This window comes from Lonchura striata, chromosome 5 (genome assembly GCF_050655825.1).
Source record: "Lonchura striata isolate lonStrDom1 chromosome 5, ASM5065582v1, whole genome shotgun sequence".
NCBI classification, from domain to species: Eukaryota; Metazoa; Chordata; class Aves; order Passeriformes; family Estrildidae; genus Lonchura; species Lonchura striata.
This window is the reverse complement of record NC_140707.1, coordinates 64,749,341-64,762,868: the sequence shown is the minus strand read 5'-3', so window position 1 is coordinate 64,762,868 and position 13,528 is coordinate 64,749,341.

Below are 13,528 nucleotides of genomic sequence, written 5' to 3'. Positions count from 1 at the left end.
GCTGGGCCACACGCCTTTCTTCATATTTCCAAATCTAAGTGATTTATTTCTATTAAAAATAAAAAGCTTCATCAGAGTAGAAGAAAGGAATACAAAATTCCTTTTCAAAACTTTTCCATCATCTCTTTTTCTGTTAAAAATAATTAAGACTGGGTGTTCATCAGTGCAAAGACCTCATTTGGCTTGTCCAGAAGGAGCTTTGAATAGCTAGTCAGTATAAATACTGCATAAAAAAATAAAAGTAACAAAGAGAGGATTTTTTTCTTCATTTGTTATTTTTGGGAAGAAAAACCAGCCATCTGTGTTCCAAATGTGTTGCTTTTCAATGATCCCCAAGCTGTTTCTATGGTTAAAAATTATTTGACTTTGCTCTTCTTCTGAATGGTTGCCTTCACCATATTAAAATACAGAGCCTCACCCTGCTGAGTGCTGTGTTATTTGTCCGGCTGCTCTGCTTGATAAGTACTGTTCATGTCTGGAAATGATAACCTACACAAGAGGGCAGTTTGGTTTTCACTGTAACAGTGGAGGAAGGAAGGAGGGAAGCAAGGAGAAGTTCACATTACTTTAGTGAAGATTTTACCTGAAACACAATTTTATATATTTTGGATGAGAGAGAAATTGTTTTATTTCTATTTGCAGCCATCATGAATGCTGTTTCTTGACCATTTCTCAGCTAGTTCTGAAATGTCTACAAATTAGGCATTCAAGTACTTAAAACGTGTGGTATGGAGGGGAAGCATGTGTAAAGAATATTCCTGCCTATATAAAAAAATCTTCCATATACATTGCTTGTACATAAAGCATTTTATTTTGATTGAGAGCAGATTGTTCATTCCTATACCAAATTTGAGATTGGACAGACTGCACTGTGTGCCCATTTTCACAATATAATGATCTTTATGTACACACAGATGTACATACAAAGACGTACATATGGCATTTTTTGTAAATTTAGCACTTGTAATTGTTTTGATGTTCAGATCTATACTTATTAGTTAGCCCAGAACTCATTTATTATTGAGAACACTGTGGATTCAGCAGCTATTCATTAAAGGTAGAAATGCAAATGCAAAAATATTTACATAAATATCTGCAAACACTATGCATCATTCTCTTTGTCTTCAGGAGCACAGCCACATGCCAGGTCTTTTGTATGTTGAATGACCAAACACACACTTAAATCAAATAGCAGTTCCATTCAGTCTGTGCTCTCCACAAGTCGTTAGACACGCTATGTTGAAAGGAGTGACTTCGTGCACACTCAGCTTTTTCAAAGAAACATCTGTGATTTAATGGCCAGATCTGAGCCATACAGAAGCCTGAGCTCTGCGAAACTTCCAGCCTGACTGCCACCCACCCAGGAAACTCCTGCTATAAAGGAGTCTATAAAGATGCCATTCACACAGTCATTCACTGGGCCCCTGATGCATGACAAACCCAAAAACTTTTACTGAGCTCTGTCCTACAGAAACTCCAACTGCTCAAAGTCTGGGAGCCACCGACCCCTGCTGCAAACACAAAGCAGCCCTTCCTCTGAACAGGCATCTCTTAATGAGAGCAAACATTCCCCTCTCTGAAGAAGGCAGCAGGAGACGGATGTGTGCAAGGACCAAGCTCTGTCTATTGTATTTCCATGGTTCCCACTACCACAGCATTTTAGAGCCTCACAACTTAAACACATTTCTCCCCAAGATGCCCCAGTGAGGGTCGGAAGTGCTGTCACCATCTGGGACAATAATTCTCTCCACAACAGGAAACCCAGGGTAAAATCATTGGAGATATTCAGGTCAGACTAAGAAAATATAGATGACACTTCTGATTTTCAAAGATCTGCTTTTAAGTTTCTCATTAACACTACAAATTTACATTGAATATTGGTCAATATTTAATAAAATTGAAATTTAATTCCAGAAACAAATGGAGAGATCATGTACAGATTCTCAAATATGAAAATATGTGACAAAACCACTTTATTTTTCTCTCCACATCACACTCCCTTCCCAATTTTCACCAAAGCCCTTCTTCCTGCTCCAAGTTATTTTCTTCCTTTCCCACCCAAAAGGGTTTGGATTCACCTAAGTCAGAAGGACTGAAAACTTCAAGAGTTACACAGAATCTTACCAAAACAACCTAAACAATCCAAATCTGTGAAAATGGGCTGTAAATCTCACCAAAGCAGGCATACATACATCCTTCTGCCCTTTGTGGCACATCAAATATTCCCACAGTATTTTAAATAAGAAATGAAAATGATGAATTGTGCTTCGTGTCCCAAGGAGAGTGGGACACGTTCCTGGCTTAGTATCTCCAGAGAAGGAGAGGTATCCCAATAAACCCTCCCTGAGGCTCTCTCTGGACACATCCCTTGCAGAGACCATGCTGGGACCTCAGCACTCTTTGCAAAACCAGGTCTCCTGTCCCCACATGGCTCTCGAGGCTGTGCCAGCTGAGCTTCCTTCAAGGTAACCCTGTGAACTTCGTCAGGAACTGGTCTACCTGAAATATAACCTATTCTTTTGTCCTTTGTTCTTTTATTTTTTGCAAAGTTATCTTTCAGCTGATGCATTTACTGCACAGACATGCATTGTCTGTGCTGGCACAATGAAGAGGCACTGGGCAGAGACTGCTAAAACCATCTTATACAGCACGGCTGCTTAATATTTAGCCATGGCCTTAAGCTCCTGACTCTGGTCCTCTGAACTGCAACCAAATTGGATACAGGAAACAAATCCAACTGTGAAAAATCTACTGCATCTCAGTCTAGGGTTTTCATCACCACTCTACCAAACAAGTTGGAAATATTTCATGGGTTTTGTGGTTTGTCCACGTTCCTCATTCCATCTGTGCAAGTTTGAAAAGTTAATAAAAAAGTATCAACTACTACAAAAGCAACAACAAAAAAATTCACAGAAAATTTTTACTATCTCTACCTGAGATGCTGCTTAAAGCCTGAAAGATTATCTAAGCAGAGATATATGTCTCAAAACCAGGTTTAATCCACTGAAGCCAGTTGTAAAGCTTTCATCAGTCTGGGTACAGCCATAAAAATATTTCTTTCCAAATACATGCAAGCAGATACACATTTGCCTCCATTTAGAGAGATGGAAATCTGTGTACAGTCATACAAATATTTATTTTCAAACACATATAATCTCTGATTTGTATTTAAGAGACATGTGACTCCAGAAGAATGTGTTGTAACCTGCAACATCGATAGCCTCCAAACTTGTGTCTCAAGAAAAATTAGGTAGTTTCATAACTGTATTTTCAAGATTTTAATCCTCCAGGAAAACGCATGAAGTATAATTTCTTACCTTAACTTCACTTTTTCAGTTTTGAAAAAGATTTCTCATTAAAGTGAGCATTTGTATTATAATAAAACACATAATTTCTATTGCCCTATTATATGCAGTGCCCAATGACTCTTGGCCTGTGGTTTGCACAAGGATGAAATACACAAATGAATTTGCCTCAAATACTGTAACAACACCATGGACTCCTTTCAAGCTCACCATAAGACTGGGATAGGGAATCAGAAAATACACATCACATTATTTTTGTTGGGTTTTTTTCCCCTCAGCTAATCTGTACTTTATTTATGACCCTTACATGCTACTGAAAAACAGCAGAAAAATCAATATTGACTTCTGTGCTGAAATATGATCCACTGTTTGAAAGGCCATTGAAGTAAAGATTATGATTTCTAGCAGGATGCATGTTAAAGGCAAGCAATGTCCTTCCTTTGTAGGACTGTATGGGAAAACTGATAAGGGCAGACTGGTCCTTTGTAGCCATCATTCCCAAGAAGTTGAAATGATGGGGAGACACTGGGTGAACTATCAAGAGCAGACTCAAAAGAAACAGTTATTTGGTGAATAAGCACAGAGGTTTGGCAGATTTCTCTGCCTTGGGCCCCTCAGTGCAGCCATAAATGACAGCATCCACTGAGGAGATCCAAAGTGCCTGCCAATTTAGGCATTCCAGATTTTTAAAAAATGGTCTCGGAGACACAATTAGGGTCATAAAACCTGTTCCCACTTTCAGTTCATTGCTAATTCTTCAAAAACCCCTTGGTATTAAACCACAGTTTATCTCTTTCCTACTAAGTCATGCTTTTGTTGGATGATCTCTGCTGGCAGCACATCCCCTCTATGAAATCACAAGGAACTGAATGCTCAATGATAGTTCAAGTGCTAAAAATGTCATCCTGGATCTTTTTTGCCTCTGATCAGCATAGGAATCTCCAGAGTTCAGTGAATACCTAAGAAGTTACAGTTCTAATTTTACAGCAACAGCTGTACCTAGGTTTTAAGAGCAGGCAGATGTCTTTGTCTTTCAGTAGCCTTCAGCGACGTGACATCACTTGTGTTATCAAGATTGAAAAAAAAGAAAAAAGCAGTTTGTGCAAGAAGCCTAAGTATATTCATTTGTATTGCATTTCCAAAAGGAATTTTTTTTTTTTTTTTCTCTTTACTGAATGTAAAGCTCAACCTTTGTTTTCGGCAGTGTTGATGCTCTCTGAATGCAGATTGAGCTGTCTACAATAGCAGAACTAGTTGGAGGGAGAAGGTCTCTGTTTAAGCATAAAATTCCTTCATGAATGAGTAGAAATGCCAAGCAAAATACAGAAGAACTAGAAGTCCTGTTTGTTGAACTAAAAGTCCTGTTTGTTTCTTTGCTGTAATCTGGGAATGCTTCTTTTTTTAAGATTTGTCTTTGCCAGTTGAAAAAATATTCATTTTACATTGTGACAAAAGTTTCAGAACTCAATTTGTTCTCCAGAAGGGATCCTCAATCACCACTAAAAACAAATGGAAAGACTGATTCCCTAAATTGCACAGGTCTTATTTCCTTAACCTGTGAAATTTAACAGGGAAGAACTTCCCTGGGATAACAAGCAGTTTCTCTTCTCTTTAGTGGGACAAGAGCCACTTCCTTTCAGCAAATGTCAAGGTGTGAAAGCCTAAGGTTTTACCATAAAATGCACAAATCACATCAGCTGTTCCAACCCCAGCTATGCCTCAAGCTGCCCTGCTATCCAAACCTCACCTCCCATTCCTCCTCACTCCCCACTACCCCTGGTGTCACCAGTCAGGCATTTCTTACAGGAGAGCAAAAGGCAATGACATTCTAACACTCCTTTTGTCACTATAGCACCACTGTCTGAGAATCCTGGACATCAGAACATCTTCACCCAGTGTCAAAGACCACCCTGGGTTGTGGGGTGGCTTTGTGTGGTGGAAAAATTTCTCCTCCAACCCGTGCTTGCAAAGAAAGGCTCAGCAGTCTCTTGTTGTTTGGTCTCATGGTTGTTTATTGCAAGTTATCTAAAATATTTTCTTCTTGAGCTGCTGTGGTTTGCTCACAGCTCAGGCAGAGGCACACACACCCCCTGACATCCTCTCTGACTCCTGACTGCTTCTCCTCTCCCCCTGCCCAGGACTGGTGCTCTCTTTTATATTGTACATTACGTGTTACATATTTACAGTTTTTCCCCAATACCTACTACCTATATTAAATGGTGCTTTTCTACTCTAAACCAATCTGTGAGTGCCAACATCACCAAAAACATGGAGGTAAGGAAGAAGAAAGAGGGAGGACAGGACCAGCCAAAATCCCTCCATCTTAAAACCTCTGACCCCCATGTACAAAACCAAAATCCCCCTGTACAGGTGCTAAAACCCCCCTGTACAGCACTAAAAATTCTTCCCTCTACTTTATAACTACTTCTACTATAATATCTAAACTTTTGTAACTTCTTGTTCTTCCTGCAAGGTTGGTAAATCATTCCATGGCTCAAATCCAAAGTCACAGCTGTTTCCAGCTGCCTGCCAGGGTCTCAAATGCTTCTGACCTGGACCCAGAACCTCCAAAAATGTCTCAGGGACATTTTGAGTTCTCACAACCCAGGACTCCTCCCAGGCATCTGCAAGTACCACCCTTCCCCACAGAAACAGCCCTCACCTCCCACAGCCACCTCCAGCCTCTGCTGCAAATGTGCAACACGAGCAAGACCAGCACAGTCACAGCTCCACACATTTATCCAAATGCATTTTTGCTTTAGTCTTTCCTTCCCTCAAAAATCAGACAGAAACAAAACTCCCTGAGTGTGGAGCTTATCAGAGCAGCCTCTTCTGAACCAGCCAGCACAGATAGCTATTGAACACCAGTTTCTCAAGCTGTAGAAAAAGAAATATATATCAGAAACCTGTTAAGCCATTACAGTAAAAAACAGTCATGTGTAAAGATGATCCAAAGAATATTTTACTGTTTAACTCATCTTGTCATAAAACTTCAGTAGGACTTACCTCATAAAATAGAAATTTCCCAGATTTTATATGCACTCAAGAAAATTTTAAAAGCCCTGATGCACAGTACATCCACTTCAGCACAGAAGAAAATTTCTGTTTAAAGTACCTGAGGCATGGAGGAAAGACAGGGCAGTGGGGACTGGGTGAAAGAATGCCAGCCCTGAAAGAAAAATCTCTTAGTAGTCTTTCCTACCTGGTATTGATGTTGACACAGCGTAAATAACACCTATTGCATGTTCAAAGCTTCTGGGTCAAAATCTCAGCCAGCATAAATAATTGATGATTTTTCTCTGTCCCTCTGATTTTAGGAGGGGAGCACTTTTTATTCCATACTCTGTAAACTGCAGTGATCACATCATCCCAGAGGGAACTGGTCAGACAAATGTGTGTTATTCAGACTACACATCTCCAGTAAAATTTAAATACCAGTTTCACTTTGAAGGAAGGATGGAAAAAGATTCCGACCCCGGTAAAAAACAAGGCAGAAAGTATTGGAAAAACACATTCAATGTTTTTATGTCATTGTCTTCCTATGGAAGGATGTATTATATATTATTTACACTTTAAGCCTTATGCTTTAAGGTTTTAAACCTTTATATATATTGGAAATGAAATTAAGTGGTAAGGCTGTGAAAGAAAAGTTGTCTATCGATCCAAATCAGAGAGAAGCATTCTCCACTACTCCCAAATGGTCTTCTGTAAAATTGTTGATTAATTTGATTTTCACAATTAATCACAAAAGTGGGTTTCACCATTTTGAATCCCACTACAAAGCAAGTTCCCATTTTTCCAATTTCTGTGGTCATGGCAGTTCTTATAACTAAAGCAGGGTACTTCAAGATTTACAAGAATATTCTCCAGTTACAAGGTCCATGACCCAACAGGTCATTGTTTGTACCAGATGCTCTCCTCAAACTACCATCAAGGAACCACAGGAATCATTGTCTCAATGCATAATAAAAAATTTCTCCTTTATTTCTTAAAAATAATTTTTATAGCTTCTTCCTTCCCTTCTATCCTTCCATCTATCCCACATTCTCTTTTTTCTCTCTTCAACATATCTCTTGACCTTTTTTTTTCTCTCTCCAGTTCTACTTTGGTAACATCATAAATCACCACCCCTTCCCCCTAGCTTTGACTTTTCTCACTATATATTTGCTGACTGTTCCTGTTTCTCTCCTTCCTCAGGATTGCTCCTCAGAGTGTAATTTTGTACTCCAAAAGAGATGAATGTTTTCAAAAAGCTTCTTTCAGCCCCAGGAGCGAAAGTGCTGCGAGAGGTATTTGGGAAGAACTGTCAGTGCTTCTACATTGAGAAACATTGAAACTATGCAGGAAGAATAAAACATAGCTTGGAGTAAAAGAGACCACTATAATGAGCTCAGGATCAGGTACAGAGAGCTTTTGTAAATCTGTTAAACCTTAGTTTAGTGAGAGAAGAGAGAATCTGTTCCTAAATGGGGAGCTTGCATGGACTGATTAATTTTCAGTGATCATACCCCAACATCTGACCACAAGACCTGAGTGAAACTTGTGTGCCCACATCCCTGTCCAGCCACAAGACACACTTCTCCATCCTTCTGGATGCCTCCTATTTGCTTCAGGTGAAGATGGTGCAGTGTGTACCCTGGACAGAGAGGGATATGGCGTCACATCTGAAGGTGCCATCAATGCGAAGCTAAGAACTCCCTGTTAGTGACAATTGTAACTAATCATCACATTTGTTATTGCTTCCATCTCATTCCTGGGCTCCTTTACAATGTATTGTCCACACCCTCACAATTTTCACCAAGGTGGCCTTTGCTGCAAGGAGCTCATAGCCAAATGGGGCAGAGGACAGAAGTGCTCTGCCTGTGAGGGGAGTCTTCTCAAAAACATTGCCTTCCCAGTCTGTCTGTACTACCCTTCCTGGATTTTTCTTTACAAAAGCCAATAGCCACCATGTTAGTCCTTTTCTGACATTACAATCAACCATCCACACCAAGTTAAAAGCAGTCTCCCAAGTTCTTTCCTTTACCGAGTTCTTCAAGATTCCTGTCTTTCTTCTCTAGACCAGTAATAGGCACATGCTGACCTGAGAGCTTTAAAACTGCTTTACTTCCATGCACAAACCTCAGGGGAATTTTCCAAATGCTGCTGGGATGCTCCCACCAATGCTACCCAGCCCAAATCCCATTAATTGCTCCCAAACCACATGGAATCTTTTCTCATGGTATTGAAATAACCTTGCCATCCTGCTGGCTTCACCACTTTCTTCAAAGGCCCATAACAAACATATCATAACAGTTTTATATCTTAACTTTTGGAGCTGTTGAAGCTTCTCTGAGGTAGAGACTCTGATTTATATTCTAATGCCTTCCTTAGTCTAAACTAAATGTAATTCTTTCTAAAATGCCCAACTTTAAATTATGGATTATAGTGCCCAGAGTGTTGCTGCAAAACCTCTCACTGAGCTTAGATCAAGCTCACCAAGTGGTCTTGTATTGCACTCATTTTTGTGTCCATTTTAAATTGTTTGTGATATTTAAACAATCACAAATCATTTTCCAAATAAAATTGATTTACAGGTGAAGAAAGGCTTGTCCTGCTAAATTTTTTTCAACCAAGTTTGTTCCAAGACAACACTGAAGAAAAAAATTAAGGCAAATGAGTGTAGCTGCACCTATTTTTTCAGTCAGATCCTGTGTTCATGGAAACAACAGTCTTGACAAATGGGAAAGCCAGCATCCTGGCATAGGCACGCTATTAAAAACCCCAGAAAATGGACATTCCCCAGATCAATACCTCTCTTAGGACCTATCAAAGTGTGAGAGGAATGCTCCTCATTAAGGCTATGATGGTAATATGCAGTCCTTTGACTTTTGTACTGCAGTTATCATTGCAGACGTATTGATATCCATTGGCAATGGACATTTTCACAAGACCTGAGATCAAGAGATCAATCTAGAGAAACCACAAAAGAATCACCAACCAGTGGTAATAGCTTTCACATTCTCCACACCCTAAATTCAAAGAGAAGGTCTAGATGTATGATGTTAAAAGTCTCATTGCACTGCAAATCTATCAACAGGCACTATCCACCTTCCCATGATGGCTGGTACTCAAACCTCAATTTCATTGACATTTTAAAACATCTTTAAATCCACTGTAAAAAGTCTGTGAAGTACCTGTCAGAGGAAGCACATCAGACACTTCAGAGACTGCCTGGGATTTGAAACTAGGTGATTTCAGATAAAGTTAGAAAAACATCTGTAAATTTTCATAGTTTAAAGAAAACCCCATGGAAAGGTTCATTGAAGACATCCAATTCTATGTAAAATTGAATGAAACACAGGCACATAAACCCAACAAGGTGGTTATAAAAAAAAAAGATTTTTGCTCCAGCCATAAACCGATGAGTTAATATCCATGGCCCATTTCTGCAGTGTGTTCCAGCTAAGCAGCCACCCTCTCTGACCTCAACAGGCACAGCAGGCTGCATACACAGAGCTGATTGCAGAACCAGGGCCCACTGTATGATACCATCTCAGAAAAAAATAAAAAGAATCGTCCAGTCAAGCAGAAAGCAGACAAAAACCCCAGTCTATCAAAAGAGAAGGATACGAAAGTTTACCAGACAAAAGCATCATGCATTTTATCCTCATATATTTTCTTGTTTTAGCACAACCCTTACTTACAAAAAGCATTGATGGAGAAAGAAAAAGAGAAAGAAAGAAAGAAAATAGAAGAGTTCGACACATCCCTGTAGAATTAATTAGTTGTGTAGAGTTTTCACCCCTATTAAAAATTAAAATGAATTAGTTCTCTTAGCCTATCTATAGACCCCGGATGTAATTAGTGTAATAATCAATATATCAGTAGGAAACAGCCACTTAAGTGCAGCCAGTGCAATTGTAGATTTAGGACAAGTGAAAGGGGCGTACTCAACAACAGCAGGGAAGAGTATAAATGCAAATGAAGCTCATAAAAAAGAATGAGTGGTTCTGGCTGTGCAAGCTGCTCAAAATTCATCTAGGTTTTTTTTACGAAACAGTGAAATATTAGGCTGCTGTGAACTACCCATACTTGGCTAACAAACATGAATATGTACTACAGACCTTCATTTGTTTTCTCACTTACTTGAAGACTTGTTAAAGTGCTGCTAGCTCCCTACTCTCCACTAATGCACAATAAAAAAGTTCTAATAAAATGTGCACCTGTCACACTCACATTTTTAGTGTTAAAAATACTCCCCATTGTGTGTGGAGTACCAGCTGTGCCAGCAGCTTCGGTGCATGACTGACATGCTCAGGGACATCAATGGCTGAAGGTAGTTTGCCTCAGATTTGGCTCTGATATTCTCTCCTTACAATGGGACTTTAAAAACTGCAAGTGAGTGAATCACAGAACACCATTTCACAGCAAATTTCACCTGATCAGCCTCTAAGTACAGGAATCATGTGCATACAATGAACAGAAAATGGCATTATATGTTTTATATAATTCTTTAGGCTGTGATACTCCTTTAAGGACAGAGGCATCCAACTCCTGAGACTTTCCCTGCCACTAAAAGGCAGGAAAAAATGGACTTGGAAGTAATGATGTGGCAGAAATAAATATGACTGTAGTAAAGGTTCATGTTCATTGTCCCACTCATGATGCTCTGACCTATGTAGAAAGAAAAGGGGGAAGATATTAAAAGAAAAGGGGGAAGATATGACTGAAGCAGGGATAACTGATATCCATTCCTCTGGGGGGGATCCCAAAGGCCCACAGTTTCTGTTCCTGGCATGAAACATTTTTGTCAGATTTGATCTTCAGTCAAATGTAGAGGAATCTTGCACAAAATATCCATCTCAGTCATCAGACCTTGACTCAGAGATGGGCTTCACATGAAACTGCAGATAGCAATTAAAGCAGGAAAATACCTTAGTTGTTGATTTCAGCCCCTGGAGGGCCCAAAGCTTCTTGGCTTTCAATATCTTACAATTCTTTATCCAAAAATTAAGTTATTTATTTCCTCTACATAGAATTACTTTCAACTCTGTGTTTCTAATGAATTTTTTAATATCCCTTCAGTTTCAGTCCTACCCAGGTAAGTTCAACATTTTTCTTTCACAGGAGTCCTTGTCACTAAAACATGGTTTGAAGTGAGCAATTTGGTGTCAGAACCCACAGCAAGATTTACAAGAACACCTCAACTTCACAAGCCAGGGTCTACCTCAACAAAACATTTAAACAAGCACTTAATGTTTTGGTCTGTGGGAAAATTTTATTTTAAAAAAATCAAATAAATACAACGAAGCTACCAGATTCATCCATTTGTTCTGGAATAGTGAAATGAGGATCAGAGGTGGCTCAAGAAATCTGCAACCAAAGAATTGGTGCCAGGCTGCCAAATCCTCAAGGCACTTAACACCTAAGTGCCCCAGACACCCTCTCTTCCATCAATGTGTTATTCTAAGCAGCACAGAAGGGAGTCAGAGATGGAAAGCACAATTACTGTTTAGGGCATTCTACCTGTGAGTTTCCATCTTTTCTAAAGTTTTAGAACCATCTTCCCCAAGCATCCAGGATTTTTAAGGTACAACTTTTTTTTTTTAAAGAGAATACAGATATTCTTTAAAATATTCTCTACCCTGCAGTTACTGATAAAGCTTTATCACCTCACGTGAAGTTGAATTATGATTTTGCCTGGAAACATATACATCCACTAGAGAGAAACAGACGGTGTGTATTCATATATTTCAAAACAGAGGATTTAACCTCTGAAAAGAGATATCAAAGAGCCACTGAAGCATGGACCTGCATTCAACATTTTCACATTTGGTTCACAAATATCCAATTAGGTTTCTGTCTGAATCACAGTACCCCAAATTTATAATTAATCATCTGTCAAAGTTACAAGGGCAACAGAGCACCAGATTATTTTGAACAGTGATTTAAAAAAAAAGAAAATATGTCAGGGTTTTATGAGAGAATATCTTAGCTTTGAGCAGTAATATCAGACTCCTCTTGAGCAAAGAGTTAATAAAGAACCACACAATATCTCTATAGCAAACTCAGCAACCTGTTTACATCAAAATAAAGACAGAAGGGACATACAATATTTAATGTAAACTCAAAATGTATTGCTGGAAACGATAAATTTTTTAATGTAAAATGTTTTTAAATGTAAATTGTTAGAAATCAATCCCCATTTTTTAATCTAACACCAATATTAAGATTGATTCCTACAACCTCAACTTTAGAAAAAGAGAAAAAGACTTTTTTCCCTCTGTGTTAATTTCAAGTGGTTAATGACTTTTCTTTGTTGGTCTGGGAACATGAGAACCTGTGGTAGATTCTAACAATGTTAATTAACACCACTATATAAAGGGACAAATGTTTATAACTTCTAAGGATGTGGAAACTCTATCAAACTAAACTAAAGCTCTTTTGTCCTAATTTGGGATATAATTGGAATGAATCCCGTAGGATTTTTGCTATTCCTTCTACATAAAACCCTATTACTGGTTGATCCCAGAACAAAGATATATTCCTAGAGATTCCCATAACCCTAATCCATACAGTTCTGTCCCTAGCGGGTACACAGGTGCCCATAAAATTGATGGTCCCCATCTTTTTTAAAGCACCTTTAATTGATACAACCCAGACAGACTGCAGACAAACACAGCAACATGGTCGGAAAATTACCTCTTTCCCACTTTTCCAGTGGGAAAAAGATAGAGGTTATTTGGCCCAAAGAATACCTATAAGGTTAATTTCAGAAAATGGGATTTTGTCTGAAGGCTGAAGTGATGCTCTCTCAGTGTCAGCAGCCACATACTGCTATAGTTTTGGACTTTATGCTACTCACTATGCTACTCCACTGTACACAAGGATGTTTGCCAGGATTTATTCCCTGGTGTTATCTGCTTGTAGTGTTTCCAGTTATTCTAGAAATGTAAATTCTCCTTCTTCCTCACATTGGTCAGGTTTAACACGGGACTCAGTTTTAATCTGCACTTAGACAGGAGCAATCCCACTGAATGAACCCAAGGGACAGCAAAGAGGGGGAAACCTGCTGTGGGAAAGAGGATAGGATCCAGCCCTCAGGAACAAAACCTTATTTGGCATTAAAAACATTCAAATCCACTTTTAGAAACAAAACATCTCAGCACTAGTCCAAAAGCCTCATTGTAGTGAGATGCAGAATTTTAATGCTTCTTGTGCACAAAGTAATCACCTCTTAG